The sequence below is a fragment of the Sminthopsis crassicaudata genome, chromosome X (assembly GCF_048593235.1).
Source record: "Sminthopsis crassicaudata isolate SCR6 chromosome X, ASM4859323v1, whole genome shotgun sequence".
NCBI classification, from domain to species: domain Eukaryota; kingdom Metazoa; phylum Chordata; class Mammalia; order Dasyuromorphia; family Dasyuridae; genus Sminthopsis; species Sminthopsis crassicaudata.
Window position 1 is genome coordinate 78845854 of NC_133623.1, and position 22953 is coordinate 78868806.

Genomic DNA, 22953 nt, shown 5'->3' on the forward strand with positions numbered 1-22953 from the left:
GTCTCTCTGCTTTCTGTCATCTCTGTTAGTTAGTATGATTTGACTTAATTGGGTCGGGCCAGGCTTTCTAGAAAGTTGTATTTCTCTTCCCCATTTTTCATTGTTTTAGAAGGTAGTACTGCTCAAAACCATCCACTATGCTCCCCTCAAAGATTTTGCAGATCAGTTTATATTCTTAGCTGATGTTGCCCTTGAAGATTGTATTTTCTGTGCCTTTGACTGCTTTCATTTAATGATCCTGAGCCATATTTTCCAATGTTTTTCACTGTCCTCTAATCTGCTCACCTTGAAGTCAAAATAGCTAGTAAAATATATGATGAGTTTCATTTGAAAGATCTAATTGACTACTTCATCGATTGCTTTCACCTCCATGTCCATTGTAACATCTTCTCATGCCTAAACTGATGCTATCTTCTTGGTGATCTTGTTGCTTAGTCTCATCACAAACACTACAAGAAAAGATGAATTAGCAAGTGATTACAATACATATTTCTTCTTGCTTTTGGAAGCATGACAAGACCAACCCTGCCATGACTCTTATTTACCACTTTAAGGAAAACTTGGGAGCCTGTCTTCCATTTAACTGCAATCTATATCTTCTGCTTTTATTTATAGTGAAAATGTCAATATCGATACGACTCAGTTTCTCTAATGATAAGTTGAGTTCCTGGTTATTGAATAAGGATCTCATATTCAGAGTCATCATGGTACATTCCATAGATCCAGGGGGCAAAAGAAGAAGGGAGGGGCCTCGGGCTGATGACCATTTGGGGTTTTCCTGTGTTTAAAGGCCAAAGGTGATGACCTAGTTTACTGATGATCAATGCCTCAGAAGCTTTTGTAAACTAAAGAGTTACAGAAATAGACGCTATCCTAGCTGTGATTTGAACACCTGTTAGTCACTGACGGTGAACAAGTATAGAAGAATCAGGTGACAACTTTTTTGGGGGGGTGTGGGGGGCAGAAGAAGACTGAGGGATAGGCAAGCAGATGGTCAGAGGGCATCTTGGTGAAAACTGAGCCAGAGAGGACTCTTTTGCAGCCTTAGTCGCTCTTGCAAAGAAGTCTTCTTAGTTGGGGGGGAGGGGAGAAGAGGGGGAAGGAAGTAAAAAAAGATCCTTTCTGTACTGAAGCTTTTGCTACCTGCTAATTACCTAAAGGAAATGAGATAAAGTATCCATTATTCCAAATTGAAGTGCTTTCTTCCTGTCTGGAGGGCCCCAGAGTAATCCTGCTGGGTTCAGACCATCCTGACCTGAAAGCACTTGCTTTTTAAGGAGCTTGAAATTCTAAAAGAGGCTCAGAACTTTGCCAGGTTGACATGGAATGCTTAGGCTTTTGTGATTTCTAGTCAGAGGACCTAGCCTCCAGCTTTGCCATTTACTAGCTATGTGGTCTTGGGCAGTTTCCTTTCTTGTGCCCAAGTTCCACTTCTACAAACTGACACCTTCCCAGATGATTTTAAAGGGCCCTCCTCATCCAAGTCAACCCAATCCAACATGTTTTTATTAAATTCTTACTTTGTACCGGGCACCCTGCTAAATGTCAAAGAACAAAAGCAAAAAGCAAACAATCCCTGTCTTCTAGCTTTCATGTTGTTAAAAATGAAAACTTCAGACCCAGATTCTTGGAGTGAGTGGAGGAAGGCTTTGCAAAAAGAATGCTTCTTGCAAGAAGTGGATGTTGTACCCCTTTAAGAAAGCAAAAGAACAAAAACAAAAACCCACGAAATTTACAGAAGCCAGAGCCAGCAGTTGTAGTCCATAACCTTGCCCTGCCTCCTCATCCTCTCCTCAGAATTTCCACCAGAAAATCTAATATTTCACAATGATGAGATTGATGAGATTAGGGAACCAAAATGACGAGATTAGGGTTAGGGTGGTCAGGGAGTTAGATGGTGAGGTGAGTGGCAAAACCCCCCTTGGGATTTGGCACACAGGAGTTTTGGGAACCCCCCTTCTGGTGGCCCAGAGGTCCTTCGGAAAGGAATTTACGAATCGGAAAAGCCAGACTGACAAAAAGAAGTTTATCGTTGGCATTGGGAAGTCAGCCTTTGCCGTGCATGAATAGAAAGACTGAATTCCTTAGTGGCAAGGTCCCAAAAGACAGGTATAAAGCCATATTAGGGAAATAGGTGAGGGAGATAAAGAGAGGGTAATGCTGAAAGAGAATGTTATTTCGGCGTTCCGAGGTTTCCTCGGCATGGCATGGCATGGCATGGCTTCTTAGGTCCTCCTCAAGGACTAAGTTTCAAATTGGCTCTTTTTATAATAGAAGCCTTGGCTTGTAGCCTGCTCCTGATGGGGGCTAGTGGGTGGAGTTTGAGCTGAAATGGAATAGACAATCTTGGAATCCTATGGCTGTTTCTTCAATTCAATAGGAGGGTTGGACTTCTCCAGCTCGCATCTCAACCAGCTCCATCTAGAATACAGAATGACGCTGTTTGTCCCGTTTCCCTCAGGCGGGGTCTTTTACGGAGGCGGGATTCAAGGAGACTTTGTCGTTGAGGGAGTTTTAGAGTTTCAGGGCCCCCTCATCAACAACACTCTCACTCCTTGATAGGTTTCCATGTTCCCCCCTCCCCTTGCCATGTCATCATATGTTCAAAAATGGTGGCTGTCTCCTCCTTAAGGGAGGAGAAGTTAATATATGTGAGGCTTATTAAGCATGCTCAATTAAGAATTTGGCTTGCTCGGGACATAAACCCAGGTCATTTGCACTTAACCTGTGCCTGCAGTTACTTTTGTAAGACTAGGATACAAGACATTGCTTAATTCCCTTCAGTGAGAATGTACTGACCCTAAAACTTTTATCACATTCTTTTCTACCATGGCAGTGGAGAGGAAGGCTGGGAGACTCTGAAACTTTTCAGCTGTGGAAAGAAAACCTTACCATTTTGCTTCTCACGATGTTCACTTGTTTCAGTGGTGTCTGACTCTTGGCTTTTCTTGGCAGAGATACTGGATTGTTTTGCCCTTTCCTTCTTCAGCTCTGAGGAAACTGAGGCATTCAGGGTGAAATGCCTTGTCCAGGGTCACATAGCAAGGAAATGTCTAAGGCTGGATTTGAATTTGGATCTGCTCCAGGAGGCCCAGTGCTCTCTCCCCTGTGCTACCTAGCTGCTAAATTACTATTCAGGGAAGAGGAGGGAGGGGAAAGAGAGGGTTAGCAAGTCATCTTTGTTGGATCAGCTGCGGCGCATCACAGTGCACAGAGCACCTAGACCTGGAATCAGGAAAGAACTCAGTTCAAATGTATAATAGTACCTACCTCTTAAGACTGTTGTAAAGCATTTAGCATAGTGCATTAACTGTTATGTGTCAGGCCCTGGGCCAAGTCTAGGGGGTACAAATAACAGGAAAACACAGGCAGTCAGTTCCTGTTTCCAAAGAGCTTACAATCCAATGGCGGAAGACTAGACAAAAAAGGAAACCGAATTTCCAGCCCTCTGTAAAAGGAGGCTGGGCAGCTAGTCAGATAGAATACTGGGTCTGGAGTCAGGAAGTTGTTATTCAGTGGTGTGACCCCATTTAGGGTTTCTTTGGCAAAGATAGGAAAGTGCTTTGCCCTTTTCTTGTCAGCTCATTTTACAGATGAGGAAACTGAGATAGACAGGATAACATGACTTGTCCAGGGTCACACAACTAGTAAGTGTCTGGGATTGCATTTGAACTCAGCTCTTCCTGATAACTAAGAGACACAGTGGATCAAGGCAAAAAGTTGTCAGCGCATTGTTTATATTCATGCTTTATTATATGTTTTATATGCACATGTATGTATATAATATAGATTATATGTTTATATTTGCAACACCATATGTTGAAGCCTTTTCACATGAGTCCTGCTAAGAATCCTCTTATTGTATCCTAAGGACAAAGGGGATGAAGGCAGATTCTACTCTTTTGGGGAACAAAGGAAATGTCTTTCCTAAGGTCATCTGGCCAGTAAGCAGTGTGGCTAGAAGGCAAAGCTGACAATTCCCAGAACAGCACCTGAATCAGGCCTTGTAGCAAAAGGCAACCGAAGAACACTAAGACAAGCATTTAGTGCCTCAGGTCTTTTTCTTTAGCAAAACACTGGCCCTTGTTTAACATCAGTTTCTTCATCAATAAAAGGGGAATAATCTTATTTGCCTTGAAAAAGACCTGGCCTTAGAGCCAGGAAGTGCTAGATACAAGTGCTGCCTAGGTGACCCCTAAGCTGGGTACTTACCCACTCCCTGCTCTAAACCACACCCTATCATAGGTAAGCGCTGGACCACAGAGGTAAGAGGGAGTTTCTTCATTGAGGTGGTAGTGTAATGCCGGAAAAACTGAGGGAAGATAGAGATTAGAGAGAGAGAGTATTTGAATTTATTTGAAAGGGAGAGATTTACTGGAATCAAATGGATCCATGGTTTGGTCCCAGGGCTGAATGAGACTATCTTCTTCAAGAATCCAGCAAACAATGTGGCTTCCTGATGACATACCTGATGACACGTGGCTCACACAGCCGGTAGACCGAGGCAGGGGTAGAGTCAGGGTGCTGAGAGCAGGAACAGGACTCTGACAGGGTGGGAGGAGGCATTCTGCTAAGTAGGGAAGGGCTGGGGTCATGATGTCTTAAGACTGAAGGTCTTTCTCCTGGTCTGGATCATCATGATTAGGAGGGACGGTTGCTTTTGCAGGATTGAGTAGAACAATTAGAAATGGAGACAGAATAATTCAGAGAAACCAAGGCAGGATAATTTAGGGAAACTGGGTCAGGGCAATAAAAGAGAACTGTGGCACCATAGTCCACACTCGTAGAATTATTTTCCTGTAGGTACCTAGAAGGTCTTAGCACCGAAATGTTGACCAACCCTATGTAAAGCAGATAAATCAAGATAAAATGCAAGGACTTATGGCCAGGACAAGCCTCTCTCAGACAACCCCAGAGTCAAGAGTAGTTCAAAGGCTCCCTGTTGCAGCATGTCAGGTCCTCTGCAGTTGGGGAGCATCTCAGCCAGAGAATCCAGTTTGAGATGGACCGTTCACTGTGAGTTAGGTCTGCGGTCATTTGTGCCCTTAACTCAGCCTCTACAGAAACAGGGCTCAAGACAGTCGTGCTGCCCATTCAGAGGGGCAACCCACTCCAGGGGAGGAGGGTGAGGCTTGGAGTAGCTCCACCTGTCCCTGCCCAGAGGAAGAGACAGGGCTGCAGAAAGGATCAGATTTCTGAGCAGATTATGCAGTTAGACCAAGGCAGGCAACTCCCGAACTTTTAGAGGCCTGATACCAAACTGCAAGGTCCTTTGAGATTGGTGAAATACTAATTAAGGACTTGGGGTTATAGGACTGGAGAAACAAATCAGAGAGACTGCCAGTCCCAAGACAGGTGTCTGATTTCTGGTTGTTTCTAAAAAAACAATCCCCAAAACTGAGTCTGCCAGGGCAATTCCAACAGAATAAGGGGTTTCAAAGTTAAAGCATAACCAGCAAATCATAGTCCAGTAAATTTAAGGACTTCCAATTCAATCTGAACCAGTGAGATGGAGGGTGAGGCAGCAGTGCCTGAGAAAAGACACCAGTTTCTCCAGTTTCCTATCTCTTCCTCCTTTTTTTCTCACAAAAAGAAATGATCAAATAAGCATTTCATATGTAAATCCCAAGAGTGAATCAAAATTCCTATATATAACAGACTAGTACAGAAGCATTTCCTAAAAATCCCTCAAACATACAGTAATAGTTCCATCCCAAATCTGAAATACACAGAAATACAGCCTGAGAGAAAAAGACTGGTCCACAAGGACTGCTATGAGATGTGGGGAGGCCAAAATGGATTGGCCAGCAGCTTCCGATGTGAAGAGATGCTTATCTCACAAGCAAAAGGTTGTCAGCTATGGTTTCCATAAAAAAAGCAGAGACCATTATCTCTGATCAGCCACAGGAAGAACAAATTCAGGGATATAAGTATAACAAAACATAAGCAGCTAAAACTCAACCTTTAGCACATACAGGATAAAATAGCTTTAATTTATTTTTACTCCAGGTAATTGTCCCATTAACTATCAGAGAGTGGAGCTTTAAAACTCCCAAATAGCATTAACTATAAGCCCAAGAAATTTTACTTCCAATAACAAATCTCATTAACCAAAGTTTCAGATAAATCCTAAACAGATATTTATCATAACCTTATATTGATAACAGTAACAAATTTGTCTCAGTAAGTTCATATTTAAATAGACAGTTTCATAAATGAACATTATACATACAAACCAGTTTGCTTTTAAAATACCAATACATAGACCAATATCCCAAATTGCATATTGTCCATAACAGAAACATTTTCAAAAAGAACTAAGAAAAAAAAAAAAAGACAACATTATTTTCAGAGGCTCTTTAAATGACCTCAGGATGACCAATGCAATCAATTAAAACTTCGATAGAATATCTTATTCGGAATATCCTAATACCAAATAAAAGAATCCAAGAGGTTCTTAAAAGTATTAAACTTTTAGAAATAACCCTACTAAATTATGGATCACATTTATGACCATATTCCTTAATCAAGGAAACCATTATAAAACAAATATTCAGTCAATTGACTAAAAAGCGGGCCTATCTCTTGAAATAATTTGCCAAAGCAAATGCAGAAAGCGGCTGGAACACACTTAGTGGGGGTGGGGTGGGGAGAGGATTCCATGTGGCCACCCTTCCCCCCCACTCCACCTCCAAAAAGGCAGGGTCAAGGGAAGGCGAGCTGACGCCAAAAGATCCCGTTTCTCCTTACCCCCCAACTTTTTTTCCACATGCAAATTTCCTTCTAGTCTCTCCTAAATTGCCTTCATTCTCTTTCCCTTCAGAATTTAAGATTCACAATACAGTGAATAGCTAAATGATCCCATAAAACCCACATGTCCAGCAGAGCTGGATTTAAAGCAGAATTTATAATGTTATAATATAATAAATTACCCAATGTGTTTTAGAAGGTAACAAACTTTACCTAATTCGAGGCACGTGGCCCTTTTCAGGCAAGTTAACAGAACTTCTCTTTAACAAGCCATTGTCCTTAAACTCTTATACTCAAAGATAACCAAATCTAGCCTGCATAGGCCACAGTAAAATGATTTCCCATAATTTTAAAACTGCCCAAAAGAATACTCAGAACAAATCTAACATGCAAAGGCAATAGTAAAATTATTTCCCCTAATTTTCAGAACCATCCTAAAATTCCTAATCAAATGTCTTCTCCTGCCTGAGTTTCAATTAGACACGTTTTTTTTTTTTTTTACTTTACTTTACTTTACTTTACTTTAGCAGGCTTTGAAAACCTGCTCCAACGGGAAAAAAACATCTGCCAGTTTAAAATAGCAACAGGTTAAGGAGTTAGAAATCACAAACAATTTTTATACGAAGCACAGTTGCAACATTGAAATAACCAATTCTTAATCATTGTTCTCAAACCTTTAGCAGAGTTCTTTAACAGACAGACAAGTCACACAGAACACAGACACAGACTGCACAATTACAACATTTAACAAAACATTTAACACATATAACCAGAGCGTGCCCAAAAAGGCACTCGGAATCAGATCAGACCAGATGTGTGTTAGAAGACACCCAAACCAGAGGGCATCATCTAGCATTCTGGAATGATAGATACCCTTCTCAGAATTTAATGCCGTCCACATTCTATTATTCTGAGAATCCTGATGCTAGCACGGACAGACAGAACAGGTAAACAGATCAGATTATGTCCTAAGATATTCAGACTTACTCACCCGTGGCCGAAATGAGTGCCCACTCGTGACACCAGGCATGGTTGTGGCTGAAAACTGCTCTCTTTCCCAGAGAATCTGGGGAAAAAATCCACAGGGCCAGCCTCTCCAGGCCAAGAACCCAGATCTCCAGCTGCCCCAAGGCCCAAGGCAGAGACCCAAAGGTCTCTCTCTAATTTCTAATCCTGCTCTCATTTTCTAATATCTGGGTGGGAAGCCTCCAAAAAGTAATGCCAGAGAAACTGAGGCAGTTAGAGATTAGAGAGTTATAATAATTTATTTGAAAGGGAGAGATTTACTGGGATCAAATGGATCCATGGTTTTGTCCCAGGGCTGAACGAGATTATAGTCTCCAAGAATCCAGCAAACAATGTGAGTTCCTGATGACTAGTGGCTCACACAGCGGGTAGACCGAGGCCTGGGTGGAGTCAGAGTGCTGAGAGCAGGAACAGGACTCTCACAGGGTTGGGGGAGGCATTCTGATAAGTAGGGTAGGGCTGGGGTCAAGATGTCTTAAGACTGAAGGTCTTTCTCCTTATCTGGATCATCATGATTAGGAGGAAGGGTTGGTTTTGCAGGATTAAGCAGAACAATTCAGGGAAACTGAGGCAGGATAATTTAGGGAAACTGGGTCAGGACAATAAAAGAGAATTGAGGCACAACAGTAGGTAAGTGAAAAACTTTGGGCCTGAAGTCAAGATCAAAGGTGACCTCTCACACTTACTGGCAGTGTAACACTGAGCTTCAGTTTTCTCCTCTCTAAAATGGGAACAGCCCTCCCTCCAAGCTAGGAAGAGTACCATTGAAATTTTGGCTATTATTCTTCTTAGGAGTGAGTCAAAGCAGACTTTTTTTAATTCTTTGACCTTTTCATTACTAAAAGGAGGCCGTTGGGGAGGCCAAAATATATCGGAACATAGTTATAATTTAAAAACCATAAAGATATAAGTTACCAAAGGAGCAAAAAACCAAGGTATGTACCCATCAGATTTAGCAGATGGTTAAGCAGGCTTCCCCTCCTTGGGGACTAGCTGGAATAAGGAGTGCTTAACTTTGGGCTTCCTTTCTTTGTTCTCTATCTGTCAGTCACAGGAGGGGCTTTTATTAAGCTGGGCCTAGTAGATTTCTAGGCTTTGTGCTGAATTCCCGGAAGACAAAGACCAGAACAAAAGAGTGCCTTTGGGAGCTTGCATTCCAATGAGGAAGATAGACATGTAAATAACTGGGCATTTACAAGATACTGAGTGGAGGCTGGGAAGAGGGGAAGGCCCTAGCAGCTGGGGACTCTGGGAAAGGTCTCCTATAGAAGGTGGGGTTGGGGCTGAAGCCGGACTCTCTGAGAGGTCTGGGAGAGGAATAGTACCTTTTTGTGATGATGGACGACTGGACAAAAGCTGGAAGATGGGAGAGGGGGCATTATTTTTATGGAGCACCAAGAAGTGGCTGGATCACTCACTGAGCACATGGAGAGCAGTGTAAAACTGGAGAGGTCGCTAAAGGCCGGGTGATGAAAGGCATTAAAAGGTAAATAGAAGATTTTCTATTTGATTCTGGAATTTTTTTGGGGGGGTGTTATGGAATTGGGGCGATGGGGGCCCAAAGCAGACTTGTGCTTTTCTAAAATCACTTGGGCAAATGTGTGGAGGGGTGGCTCAAAGCAGAGAGAGAACACCACTGCAGTAATTAAGGCTTAAGGCAATGAAGGGCCTGCACCAGGGTGGTTGGCCATATGAATGGAGAGGAGAGAATATAGACCAGAGTTGTGAAGGTAGAAAGGATAAGGCTTGGTAAGGATGGATGGGTGAAGTGAGGGCAAGAGATGAGTGGAAGGTGGCCCTTAAGGTTGACTGCCTGGATGACTGAGAGGTTGGGGGTCCCCTGGACCCAAACTGGGAAGTTTGGAAGAGGGGAGAAATTGTGTTTTAGACCGTTAAATTGGAGTTGCTTAGATATCCAATCCCAGTCTTAGAGGATTATCTGCATAAAGATGGGAGTTGAACCAATGGAAGCTGATGAGATCTCCAGATGTGAGAATATGGGGAAGAAAAGAGATTGAAAACCAGGAGAGCAGTGCTAGTCAAACAGGAAAACTGTCAGTGGTTTAAGTCTGGAAGGAGGTCCCCAGGGAGCTTAGGAGCTTCCCAGTGACACAGAGTTCTGGGCCTGAAGTCAGGGAAGACACGGATTCAAAACTGGCCTCAGACATTAATTGGGGGACCCTGCACTAATCACTTACTCTACATGAATTTCAGTTTCCTTTAAAATACATACATATATATATACATATATATATATATATATGTATGTATTTCTTTTTCAAAAAATATGCAGATAGTTTTCAACATCCAGTCTTGTAAAACCTTGTGTTCCAATTTTTTCTCCCTCCCTCCTTCCCTAGACAGCAAGTAATCCAATATATAACCTCAGTTTCCTTAACTGTCAAATGGAGATAACAATACCTCCCAGAGTTGTTAGGGGGATCAAATGAAGTGATATTTATAAAGTGCTTAGCACAATGCCTGGTACATAGTACTTAATAGATGTTTACTTGTTCCCTTTGCCTCCTCACCACTCTTCTCCTCCCATCTCTTCAAGTATGTTAAATATAGAGAGAAGGCCGTTGGAATTGGCAATTAAGAAATCCTTGGTTAGAATAATTTTGGTTAAATGATGGAATCAGCAGCCAGATTGTAGAGTTCAGAGAGTGAGAAGAGGGGAAATGGAGATGCTAAATGTAGAAGTTTAGCTGAGAAGGGGAGGAAAGTTAGGGGATGCTAACTGGGGCCCAATTCGGCCTTTTCATGTACGTTGATTGCAATCTTCCTATTTTGTTTTCTTGGTTCTGGCTCAATTCCCTGCAACTTGCTTTTGTAAATACTTCTAAGTGGCCCTTTGGAGGCCTGCGCCTCCTCTCCCCTACATCTTGCCTTCCGCCTGGATCTTCGGAACTAACACTGACCTGTTCTCTGGGCCTCAGCTATTCTGTGGTGGGCATTCTCTGCTTAGTAGGCTGTCCCCTAGGCACTGCTTACTGAGTGGCCTCCACCGTGGGAGGAGCCTTGGCACAAATGTGGTTGTGCCAGTAAAAGAAGCTGATGTGGAGAGACAGCCCCACAATTGGGGTGCCAGTCCACCCCAATAATCTCACTTTCCTCTTGAATGCATCTTTTTTTTTTTTTTTTTGCTTTTTCTAGCTTTATCTAGTGGTGTAACCTTAGGCATACCTCTTCTCAACCCCTGCAGTGCCTTCTAGCTCTAATTCTATGACCCTTTGAATTTTCTATTCCTCCAAAATCACTCTGAACACAGAGTGTCTCTGGGCCTCCCTTTTTGCCCTTTAATGGCTCCCTACTCCCCTCAGTTGTCATGTGGCTCTTCGCAGTCAGCTTTAGCCTACCTTTCTAGCTGTGTCCCTCACCTCCTCTACCAGGCCGGACCATAGTGCACTGTCACTCATTCCTGTTTCACCACCTTTCTCACCACCTTTTGCTTTGCTCACAGCATCTCCCATACTTGGAATGGAATCCTCTTTCCTTGACTTTCCAGGGGAAACGGACCTCTCCCCCCACCTCATCTTTCTCTGGGCACTGTGGACCTGCCCTTAGGTAGTTACAGACATTGTGGACGGGACTGGGTTCGATTCCTCTTTGGCTCTCGCTTTGCTACTACTAGCCTCTCGCTTTTCAGGCCCAGATGCTTTTCCTTGTGCACTCCCTCCGCCCCCCACCCCCCCACCCCTTGTGTTGTTTCTTCCATGAAAATAGAAAATAGAAACTTGAGCAGAGGGACTGGTAGGATGGACAGACATTAGGAAGTGGCTTTGGGAAGAAGGATAAGGAGCAGGTATTAGAGTATATAAAGTCTCCTTTCTCAACCCCCAACTCCCACCATTTCTTTTTTAGATCAAAAACTCCAAGATACTTCAAGCATCTTTGCCATCTTGGTTTCCCCTGAGTGATATGTTTTGTACATAGTAGGTACTTTGTAAGTGTTAAACGAATAAAGAAATGTTTTGAAACCCATTAATGGGTGTTCCCAATTGGTTGAGTTAGGCACTGCTGGGTTTTTATGATCACTGGCAGCTAATTCTTCATTCCCCGCCTCCCCAGGAAGCTTTCTGACGCCTTTCTTAGCCACCTTTCTTAGCCACTGACACCTTTCTTAGCCATCGACACTCTGACCAGGCTCCCCGGCCTGCTCAAACACAGCTTCTGGGCTCTGCTGCCTTCCTCACCTATGGAAAAGGGAGTAAAGAGGGCCCCTACTCACTGCTCCGCTCTTCCCCAGAATTTTTGCGGAAGGTTGACGTCGAATGCTCCTCAGAGGCATAATCGGAATAATATCAGGAAGGAGGAGGCCTGCAATCCATCTCTCCATCCTGCAAAGGACCAATTTTCTTCTCTCCTCTGCTGCTTAGAGATCTACAGCTAACTTGAGGAGCAGAAGGAAGAAAAAGAGTAATTGAACAGTTCATGGGAGACAGGCCTAGAACAAAGAAAGGGGGACTAGAAGGGTTGGGGGAGTTTTAGTTCGAATCAGACTGATTACAAATGGTTCCCAAAAGCACCTGGGAGCAGAAAAAGGTTTAGGAAAAAGAGAAAGTCTGTCTTTTTGTTTCTTTTTGGATGTCCTGATTTTGTGCAATATAGCATTGGAGTGGTGAGTGGGCACAGCTGAATCCTGCCATTGGGTAGAAAGGATCTTCTGGAGGACTGGACTGGAAGTCTGAGACCAGGCCAGAGAATCTCAGAGGCTTAGCATTGGAAAAGCCCTAAGAGTGGCCAAGTTTTGCCCGAACCCATTTTAATTCGCTCTTGAGTCTGATGGTCAGATAGTATTGTTGGCTTGTGTTGTATTCTCTCTACTCAGATTTTTTTTCAAAAAACATTTTTTTTAGTGTTTTTTTCTTTTAAAATTTTGTGTTTCAGATTCTCCCTTTCCCTTCTCTCTTGCAAAATGACCCATCATTCTTTGTACATATTAGGTGATTTAGCATTTTGGATTATCAAAGGGGAAGAAGAGAAGGAAGCACGAATTTGTGAAGCATTATTAATATTATTTATTAAGGTGTTTAATGTATGCCAGGCATTGTGCTTTACAAATTATCTCACAGCTGAGAGGGAGATGCTCTTATTATCTTCATCTTACAGGTAAGGAAACTGAGGAAAACATTTGAAGTGCCTTGGCCAGGGCCACACAGCTAGTGTTTGAGACCGAATTGAACTCAGGTCTTCCTTACTCCAGGCCCCAGAGCTCTTTCTCCTGCATTACCCTGCATTGCCTCTAGAACCACCACCTTCCAGATCTTAGCAGGAATTCTGGAATCAGGATTTTGTAAGAAGAAATGATATTGCTGCTAACTCTCCTCTTTGACACCTGGTAGTTTACAAAGTGCTTTCTTCACAAGGCTCTGAGGTAAGTGGGACAAATGTTGCAGGATTTCCCAGAAGTCTAAGTGACTTTTTATACTATTCAAACTAAAGAGGTGGCCTTGGAGTTGAGCTTTTAAAGGAGACATTCTAAGAAGCCGGGGTGAGATGAGGAGAGCGCGCCAGGCATTGCAGAGTCAGGGAGACAGGAACCACATTGCCATGTCTGGGAATCCTCACGGGGCCGTTTTAGCTGTGACAGAGTTCACAAAGGGGTGTAATGTATAATCAGCTTGGAAAGGGAGATTGGAGCCAGGTTTCGAAGACCTTAAGAAGCCAAACAGCGCGCTAAAGTGTGGAGATCGATTGATGTGCTCAGAACTGTGTTTTAGGAAGAGTCCTTAGGTCCAGACATGCTCCAAAAGCAGATTAAAATGGAATTGGGAAATATTTATCAAATAAAGAAGGTTACATTAAAACATAATGTTAATACCTGGTTTTCTAAGTTAATAGATCCTTCCTTACAGTGGAGTAGCTGTATCTATTTTGAGTTTGACATCACTCACCTGGTGGATAGAGATTGCAAAGCACTTAGGAGGCTAGTGTGACCTCCCCGGCAGGAGATAAGGACAGACTCTTTAGTATTGTGGTTGTAATGTGACTGGAGAGAAGGGGAAGGGTCCTGCAGACACTATGGAGGAAAACTTGGTGGTGGTGGCTGAGTTGTGTCTGAGTCTTTGTGACCTCCCATTTGAAGTTTCCTTGGCAGAGATTCTGGAGCGGTTTTCCATTTGCTTCTCCAGCTCATTTTATAGATGAGGAAACTGAGGCAAACAGGGTGAAGTGACATGACCAGGGTCACACAGTTAATAAGTGTTTGAAATCAGATTTGAACTCTAGCTTTTCTTACTCCAAGCCATGTACTCTATTTACTGGGCACCCAGCTGTATTTTGACACTCCTAAGTGGCATTCTCTTTGTGTCTGTGGCTACCCTGTGGTAGGTGTTTCTGGGGAAAAGTCTTGTGGGTCACACTGTGCTGTGAGATGCCTGAGGTCTCAGGTTACATCCCTGCAAACAAACATTTTCTAAATAAATTCTTATTCCCTTGGACTGTCAAGAAAAGTGGGAGAGGTTGTTGCTAGACCCTTGTCAGAGAAACAGGAGCCAGCAGCTGGTTATTGCCCTCAGGAAGATCCGAGAGGGAAGGTAGGACTCCATGGATCACATGACCTCCTTCCATCATCTTCTCCACCACTTGAAGGTGAGGAATCATTGAACTGTTAGTGCTTATACATCTCACAGATTTGCTTTGGGAAGAAGCTAAACTTCGGGGGCTTGTCTTGGGGGTTAGAGCAGATTTCCAACCTTCACCATTTTAGAGTTTAATTTCTTATTACTTCTGGGCAAAGAATCCTAACATGAAAATGTGTCTTAATTGGTGTTTCAGGAGCTCTTCAGGTTTTCAGGGTGATTGGTAATAGTTTGCAAGTAATTAACCTTGTCCCGGCTTTTGTCTTTCCACTTCCTTCAGGGACCTTCAGGAGTATTAGAGCATCAGAGATTCCCTCATTTTACAGATGAGTAAACTGAGGCCAAAAAAACTGAGATGGCTTACTCCAGGTCCAAAACAGGATGCTTGACTTAGAGCCGAAAGAAACTCAGAAGCCATTTAGTCCAACCCTCATTCATGTTACAGATGAGGAAACTGAGACTCACTTGGGGAAAGGGACTTGCCAGGATGATACAGCTAAGAAGTTGCTGTAGTTGGATTTTCACCCAGATTCACCGGTCTCCCCAGTACCCTACTTCAGCTGTTCTCCTTAAGAGGCTGCCCCAGATTCCCTTCAGAGTGCCCGGTTTGCTGGACTTCTTGGAGGCAGAAGGTCTGGATTCTAATCTAGCACCTTTCTCGCCTTCTAAGGGGAGCTGTTGATACTCATCTGTCTTCCTCTCTCCGCTGGTGAGAGGAAAGGGTTGTATAAATCTTCGGGAAATGTAAGCTGTTAGTATCCAGGGCTCCCCAGGACTGGAGGGTGCCTATAATCAAAACAAAGAAACCTCTTGAGTAAGTTATCTTGATTACTCAGATCGAAAAGAAACAGACACAGGCCTCTGATGCCTTGGCTTGATTCCCCAGTGGAGGGAGGGTCTTAGAAGCTTTTTGTCTGTGCCAACAGCTCCTTACCCACTTCTTCCTTCATTGTCTCCTTCCCCCACCCCACCCTCAGTTCCTCACTCTTAGAGGAATCCAAAGCAAGCACGCAGGCTGCCCCGAATTTGGAGAATTCAGCAGCTCTCGCCCCCACACCTTTCTTGTTCTCTAGGGGCACAATGTACTCACCCGTGTTCCTTCCTGTCTTCACGAGCTCAGTTAATTAGACTCAGGAAATCTTCTCCTCTATATGTACCGGCTTCCTTTCCTGCTGGTTCCCGATCCTTAGTCACTTAGACACCAGGATTCTTCCATGATGGCCGCGTTATTGGTGTGGGTATTCTCTCCACCGGGACACACAGCAGTCCCCACCATAATTTCTCATTTTGTGATGCTTGCCCAGGGCTTTTGGGAACTTTTCCAGAGAGGATTCCAGAGTGTGTTTGAAACCCTTCTGGCTGCTTTTAATATTTTGTGGATGTCAGTAAGGTGCGTGAGCTAGCTGTCTTTGATACCTATCACTCATATCTCTCCCATCTGTCAGCCACTACCTTGGCACGGGTCCTCAGCCCTCTCAGCTGCACTGTTGCAACAGGTCAAGTCAGATCATGTCACTACTTCCCCAGCCCCCCACTCAATAAACTCCAAGGCCTCTCTCAGGCTCTGTTTCTGTCTCTCTCCTCTCTTTTCATCTTTCTTGCTCCTCCCTCTCTTCTCTTTTCTCTCTCTGTCTCTCTGTCTCTCTCTGTCTCTGTCTCTCTCACACACATATCTCTTTGTCCTCTCTGTCTCCTCCTCCTTCCACTGACTGAGTGAGTGGAAGTGCCTGTCCCTTCTCTGTCATTTCCTAAGTTTTGCAGATAACCCGGAGGCCTTCTTTTCTGCCCCTGTTGTTGTAGAAGTCGTGGCTGGCACTTGCTCCCAGTGACAGAGACAGCCCAATGGGGAGGCTTGGTTTGCAGTCCTGGCCCTGACACTAGCTCATCTTCATCCTCAGCCTGTTTCTTCATGTGCAATAACCACACCATGGCTTGGTGATGGTGGAGAACATGTTCTGTGACCCTTCTTGCCCTATAGAGATATGAGGTGTTATTAAAAACACACACACATCTGCCATCTGTCTCTGTCTAGAATCGTGATTCTTCTGAGAATATGGTGTTCTATGATTCATAACCACAGAGCGTCCGCTGGAGAACATCGGTACTAAGGGATGGCTTGGGGGGCACCAAGCGTCTTGGTTTCATTAAAATGTCTGCACACTTTCTCCAATATGATCTAGTCTTACCTCCTTTAAAAAACTTTGTTGCTATCTTCTGTTTTGACAGTCTTTCCTTTCCTAGTCATAAATTGCTCCCTTTCTCTGCCCCTTTCCCCCCCATCCAGTCATCCCTTGTCACAAAGAATATTTTAAAAGGGTGGGGGGCAGTTCAGCAAAACCAATCAACAAAACATTTTAGGTGACTCTAGGATATAAAACGTTCCTTTGCCGTAGGCCCCTTCCTTCTGCTAAGAGAGGGATTTCTCGCTCTTTCTTCAGGACCCTGCTTGGCCACATTCTGAGGTGGGTCTTTTTCTACTACCACTGTCGCTGTGTCTTCCTGCCTCCCCTCCCCACCTCCATTCAATTCACATGGGTCTTCTCCTCAGCTCTGGGTTCAGCTCATTGTTGGTGGGACAGGCAGTCTGGCCTAGTATTGAAGGTGTTATTGGGAACCTATGAAATTGGAAACTTTTGGAGGGCAGGAACTGTTTCTTATTTACACTTTGTTTAACCTCCCCTCCCCTTCATCCATCCTCTGTCTCCCTCACCAAACCCATCCCGTCCCCTAGTGTCTAGCCCTGTACACTGTAAAATCTATGTACTTGATAGATATTTGTTAAAATTTGGCTAGCACTCCCTAGGAGATGCACTGAAGCTGCAAAAACAAAAAGTAGAAAGAGGAATTTAAATTCTACCGGAGGGTAGGGTGGGTTCAATAAATCCATGGACTAGTAAATGTGTAGAAATTTTTGAAAGTGGGTGGGGCTCCTGGGCTGGGTCCGGAGGGAAGATTAGGATTCTGAATTACAGAAGAAAGGCTGGCTGCACGGGATAACCTCTGCCCAGTGTGTGAAGGTGGGGGAGATGGAACATTGAGCTTGGGGAACATCCTGTTTGACTTAGAGAGTAATATCAACTATCTGGAAAGATATGTGGCAGCTAGATTGTGCAGTGTCTTAAATTCAGTGCTGGACCAGCTTGCGGGTTATTATAGAGTATGGAACCATTGAAGGTTTGTCAGCAGATGAGTGACACTAGGCCTGTGCTTTACCGAGATTCGTTGGGAAGCTGGATGGAGGGTAAAGCGCCAGGGGACCATTTAGGAGGGCAGCACAGTACTTCAGGCCGGAGGTGATAAGGATTTTAACTTGTGTAGTCATGTCAAACTGACTCTTTTTATGATCCCCTATAAGGCTTGTTGGGCAAGGATACTGGAGTGGTTTGCCATTTTCTTCTCCTGCTCATTTTACAGATGAGGAAACCGAGGCAAACAATGGGTGAAGTGATATACGCAGACACTCAGCAAGTGTCTGAGGCTGGATTTTTTTTGACCTCATTAAAATATTTCTGATTCCAAACCCAGAACTCCATCCATTGCAGTGCCACCTAGCTAGACCCTGTCTAGGGAGGTGCCTATTTTAGTAGAGAGGAAGGATTGCAAATGGGAAGTGCTGTCAAGGTAGAACAGTCTTTCAAAAAGCCTGTGAGATAAAGCACTATCTTGGGCTCGGAAGTAACTTGAACTTGGGTAGTTGGGTTTGGGCTGCCTTCCAAGATGCCTTCGGAGTTCTGAAAAGGGTTCTGGCTGTCTGGCTCCTAGAGTGTCATAGGCCTCCTGGTCTGATGTCCCACCACATTCATCATCGTCATCATCATCATAACAATTCATTTTTTTAATGATTTCAGACTCACAAAGTGTTTTCCTCACAGTGACTCTGAGGTATGTAGTGTGAGTATCATTTCCATCTTGCAAATGGGAAAACAAGGTCACAAACTTTTAAGAGTCCTAGAGCTAGAACTAGAAGAGATTGTTTCAGAGCTCATATAATCCAACTCCCTCATTTTACAGAGGAGGAAACTGAGGCCTAGTGAGGGGAAGGGACTTTCTCAGAGTCACACAACCAGTATAGGCTTGCTGACTGGGCCAGGTTTTAGAACTCTATGCTACCTCTAAAGCAAAATAACTTGCCCCAGTTCACAGTTTGTGATGGAACCGTGACTCATAAGCTGATTCTTCCTCATGCATTTTATATATATTTTCTCGCTGATCTCTTCCATCAACCCTATGAGATAGGGTTACATTTTACACACACACACACACACACACACACACACACACACACATACACATATATAAAATTTATAAAATTTGCATTTTATACATGAAGAAACTGAGGCTCCCCTCTTACAAATTTAGAGCTGAATGGGACATTGGAGAGCATTTCTTCCAACCCTTATATTTTACAGAAGACGAAATCAAGGGAAAGGAAGTTGTTGCTGTTAGATTTATGAATGTCTTCTTTGGGAAATGGTCTCTTAAGCCAGTGGGACTACAATCAATCGATTAACTGTGTATTAAACATACTACTTGAAGACGAAGACAACTAGGAGGGATGAGTTTCTGCTCTCCAGAGAAACAAAAATGTGAATAGATAGAAGCTTAGGATCCAAAATGACTGACACTGAATGATAGAGAATTATGGGATTAGAGTGGAAAAGCCCTTTCAGACATCTCTAGTCCACCTCCCTCATTTTACAGAGAGAAAGCTGACGTCCAGAGAGCTTGTGACTTGCCTAAAGTCACACTGACAAATAAGTAGCAGAACTGGATTTCACTCCTCAGTCTTCTGATCTAAATCCAATCTATTTCTTCAAGACCAAACCCTCCATTTTAAGGTGACAAAATCAAGGCCCAGAGTGGCTGGCTGATTAATTCTTGTGCAGTGCAAAGAGTGCTGACTTGAGTTCAAATTTAGCATCTTCTATTTACTACCTTTGGGACACTGGGTAAATCCCTTCCACTCTCTAGGTCTCAGTATTTTGTTTTTCTTTCTGTAAAATGGAAAAACTCTAAGGTTCCTTTCTAGTTGTAGTCCTAGAATGCTTTGGCCTCTCTGTGAAGATTCCTCTTCTAAAAAATGAGGGCTTCCAAAGTCCCTTCCAGTTCTAGAGCTAAGAGCCTGTATGTGTGATCCTGGGCAAGTCATTTTTCCTCCTTGGGCCTCCGTTTCTGTTTCTGTAAAATGAAGGGCTCTTGTGTTTTCTTCTAATTCTAGATCTGGAATTCTATTCCATGATAAAAAAGCAGAGTCGGAAGGCCTTAGAAATCATTTATTTCAGCCAACATTTTACAGGTTGTCAACATAGTCATCAATAGCAGTAACAGCAATATTGATAGGGATGAACTCTGAAACTGTGTCCCCTTTGATCTGTAAAAGAAGGGAGATTCTGAGTCTCAAGCCCTCCTCTGAAATCATATTTTCCCAGACAAGTTAAGTGGCTTCATTCAATTGGAGATCTTGGTCAAATCACCCTGGATTGATTTTTTTGTTGGGCTGGCCCAATCTTCTTCAGGATTCAGTTGGAGATCTGGACCTGATATTCCTATTGAGTGGCTTGAAACTCCAAGTACTCTCTTTTCAATTGGAAATCTAGGCCTGGGGGCCTTGGCAACATGGAAGGAATCTCATTCAATGGAAGCCCTAGCCCCCAGGCTTCTATTAAAAAGACAACTCTGAACCCCAAATCTTTGCAGAAGTCTGAAGCAGGATTATGCCTTGCCAAGGAAGCTCTCGGCACAGCTGCCTGCCAGGACTCTTGCCCGCTGTGAAGATACCCTCTTCTCAGTGATAACCTTTGTTATTTCTATGACAGGACCTTGCCACTGAGGAGTCTGTGTTCCTAGCAAAGCTGGCTTCTCAGTGCCAATAAAAATCCCTTTTGCCATTCAGGCTTTCCGGGTTCGTGAATTCTTTCACACTGGACCTGTGTGCCCACCAGAGGGGATTCCCCACCCCAATTCTCACAACTCTCTGCACTGCCACTAACCACATCAATATCAGCAAGCATTTAGTTTTTTAATATTTAATTTTTATTTTTCCCAGTTACATGTAAAAACTTTTTTATTATAAATGTACATTTATTTATTCATTCATTCATTCATTCATTTATTTTTGTGGTCTTTACGAATCATGTTGGGAGAGAAAAATTAGAATTAAAAAGGAAAAACCATGAGGAAAAAAAAGGTGAAAATAATGTGCTGCCGTCTCCATTGTTTTCTTTCTGGATGTGAGTGGCGTGTTCCATCCAGAATTTATTGGGATTGCCTTGGATCTCTGAACCACTGAGAAGAACCAAGTCTGTCATAGTCGATCATTGCATGGTTCTCAGAAAGCATTTATTAAGTGCCTCTTATCTGTCTGGCCTTATACTATAGGTAATGTAGCTGGTGGTACAAAGAAAGAATCTCAGATACTGCCCTCGAGGAGCTTCCAATGGAATGGGGAGAGACCAAAGACAAACTACTCTGAAGAAACAAACTATAACTAGGATAAAAAAGAAAGATGGATCTCATCCGTCACTTAAACTAACCAGATTATTTGACAGATGAGGCAAGTGAGACAGGGGCAGGTGGTGTGACTTGTCTAAGGTCACTCGGCTAGTGGGTAGTATAACAGCCATTTCATTTAAGCCCTCATAGTTCAAATCTAATGTTCTTGTTAGAAAGCTTGAGTTCTAGGCCATCCTTGATGGTTAGATGACCTTGGACACATCAGTTCTCCTTGGCTGCCTTTGTTTGGATTCTTCATATGTAAAATAGGGCTAATTGTGCCTGCACTCCAGGTCTCTTGGGATTGTTATCAGACAAGCTCTTTGGAAATTGTGAGCTCTCAAGGACAATGCATTATTAATAGGTTTTATTATAGCATTACTAGACGCAAAAGTCTTATTATTTTTGTTCTGTACCAGGAATAATAACAGAGAGCCAGTCTTGAAATCAGGAAGATCTGAGTTCAGATCCTGCCAATGAATGACCCACTCTGGCACTTTTACTCTGGACAAGTCCCTCGTGTCTCAGTACCCCCAGGAAGTTTGTTAAGACGGAGGGTGCAGTGAGGTGGCGCAGTGGAGAGAGCACCAGCCCTGAAGACAGGAGGAACTGAGTTCAAATCTGGCCTCAGACGCTTAATACTTCTTAGCTGTGTGACCTTGGGCAAGTCATGACACCCCAATTGCCTCAGCAAAAAAATAAAAAATAAAGACTAAGTTGTAGGGCATTGGTGGAGGGCCTTTCCATGCTGGGATGTCACTACACCAACAGCATAGCCTGGGGACTGAAACAAAACCAAAAAGACCACAGTAATAGAAGAAACCCTGGCCACCCCTAGGAAGCTGTGTCAGTTAGCGTCCAGGGCTGGCTTAGGTTGCAGCTCTAAGCTAGTTCCCAAGGATCTGCCACTCTGGAGATGAGGCAAATTTGCATAATTAGCACTTGTGCAGGAGGAAGAAGAGAGAAGGAGAGGAAAGGAAGCAGCCCCCCCAAAGCAACAGCTCTTCTCTGATGAGGTCTGACATGTGGAGACAGCACCCTGCCAACCACTCAGCTCCCTGAAACACTCAGCTGGGAAGACATTTTGTTTTAGAGGGTGAAAGGGATATGGTGGGGGAGGGGAGAAGAAAAGGAGGGGAAGTGGGGAAGGAGGAGACAGAAGGGGGTCCAAGGACAGATGCATTGTCAGCCTTGACATCCAACAAACAAAACTCTTTGAAGAGGAGCTGATGACATGAAGGGCTCTTCTCCCGGGGCTGAGTGCCTGCTGTCCGGAGTCCTTCACAAAGGTCAGAGAGCTTAAGCTATGATCCATAGGCTCCAGAGAATTGTCAGTCAGACCTCAGTATTATTGGGAAGAATCTTCCAAGCGGTTCCTGGCTTGGGTCACTCAGATACGGTCCTGAGGGGAGAGGAATGGGGGCTCAAGGGCTCCCGTCCAACTCTGGGTTGATAGGCTCCCATGTGCTCCCTGAGCTTGGGAGGAGGACCTGCTCCAGCCATTGCTCTTCTCTCTGAGTCTGTCTTCTCCGGTATAAAATGGAGGTAATTGCAGTTATACTGATGATAGCTTGGGATGTTGGAAACTGTTGTTAAACCGGAAAGGGAAGTGCTTGCGGGTGAATGCTGATGCTGTCATCTGGCCGATGGGGTCTGAGAAGACCCAGGGTGTCAGATGGGCACATGTGCCCCGGAGAAGTGTAGCTAATGAATTGGAATCTTGGGAAAGTCAATAAGAGGGGGAGGTCGACTGCAACTTCAGCTAGAAAGAGTGCTGGGTCAAGGGTCTTGACATTGCTCCCTGCCAACTCTGTGTGTGTGTTGTGTGTAGATAGTGAACACATATATGTGTTGTGTATATGTGGGATGTGTATCCGTGTGTGTCATGTATGTATACTCACAGTATGTTTTGGGCATGTAGACGCTGTTTTGTGTGCACCTATATAATGTGCCTGTATAGTGTGTGCATATATTATATATGTATATATACTATATCACATATATCTGTATTAATGAGTGATCTTGGGTAAGCCGCTTCATTTTTCTGGGCTCATGTTCCCTCCTGTGTCAGCAGTGAGAACTGATTGAGGTGACAAATCTG

General features: G+C 43.8%; 1 protein-coding gene across 4 annotated transcripts in view; it reads left to right on the forward strand.

Moving 5' to 3' along the window:
- ARHGEF9 (Cdc42 guanine nucleotide exchange factor 9) overlaps nucleotides 1–22953 on the forward strand; it is a 262559-nt gene that overhangs the window by 62306 nt on the left and 177300 nt on the right. The window contains exon 1 of one of the 4 annotated variants that reach the window (XM_074278061.1): nucleotides 9145–9262. The exons of 2 other annotated variants lie outside the window; for them this stretch is intronic. The gene's annotated coding sequence lies outside the window, so the exon portion shown is untranslated. Of the gene's footprint in view, nucleotides 1–9144; nucleotides 9263–22050; nucleotides 22142–22953 lie in introns of those variants that run through there. One more of the 4 variants, XM_074278062.1, reaches the window with a different exon arrangement.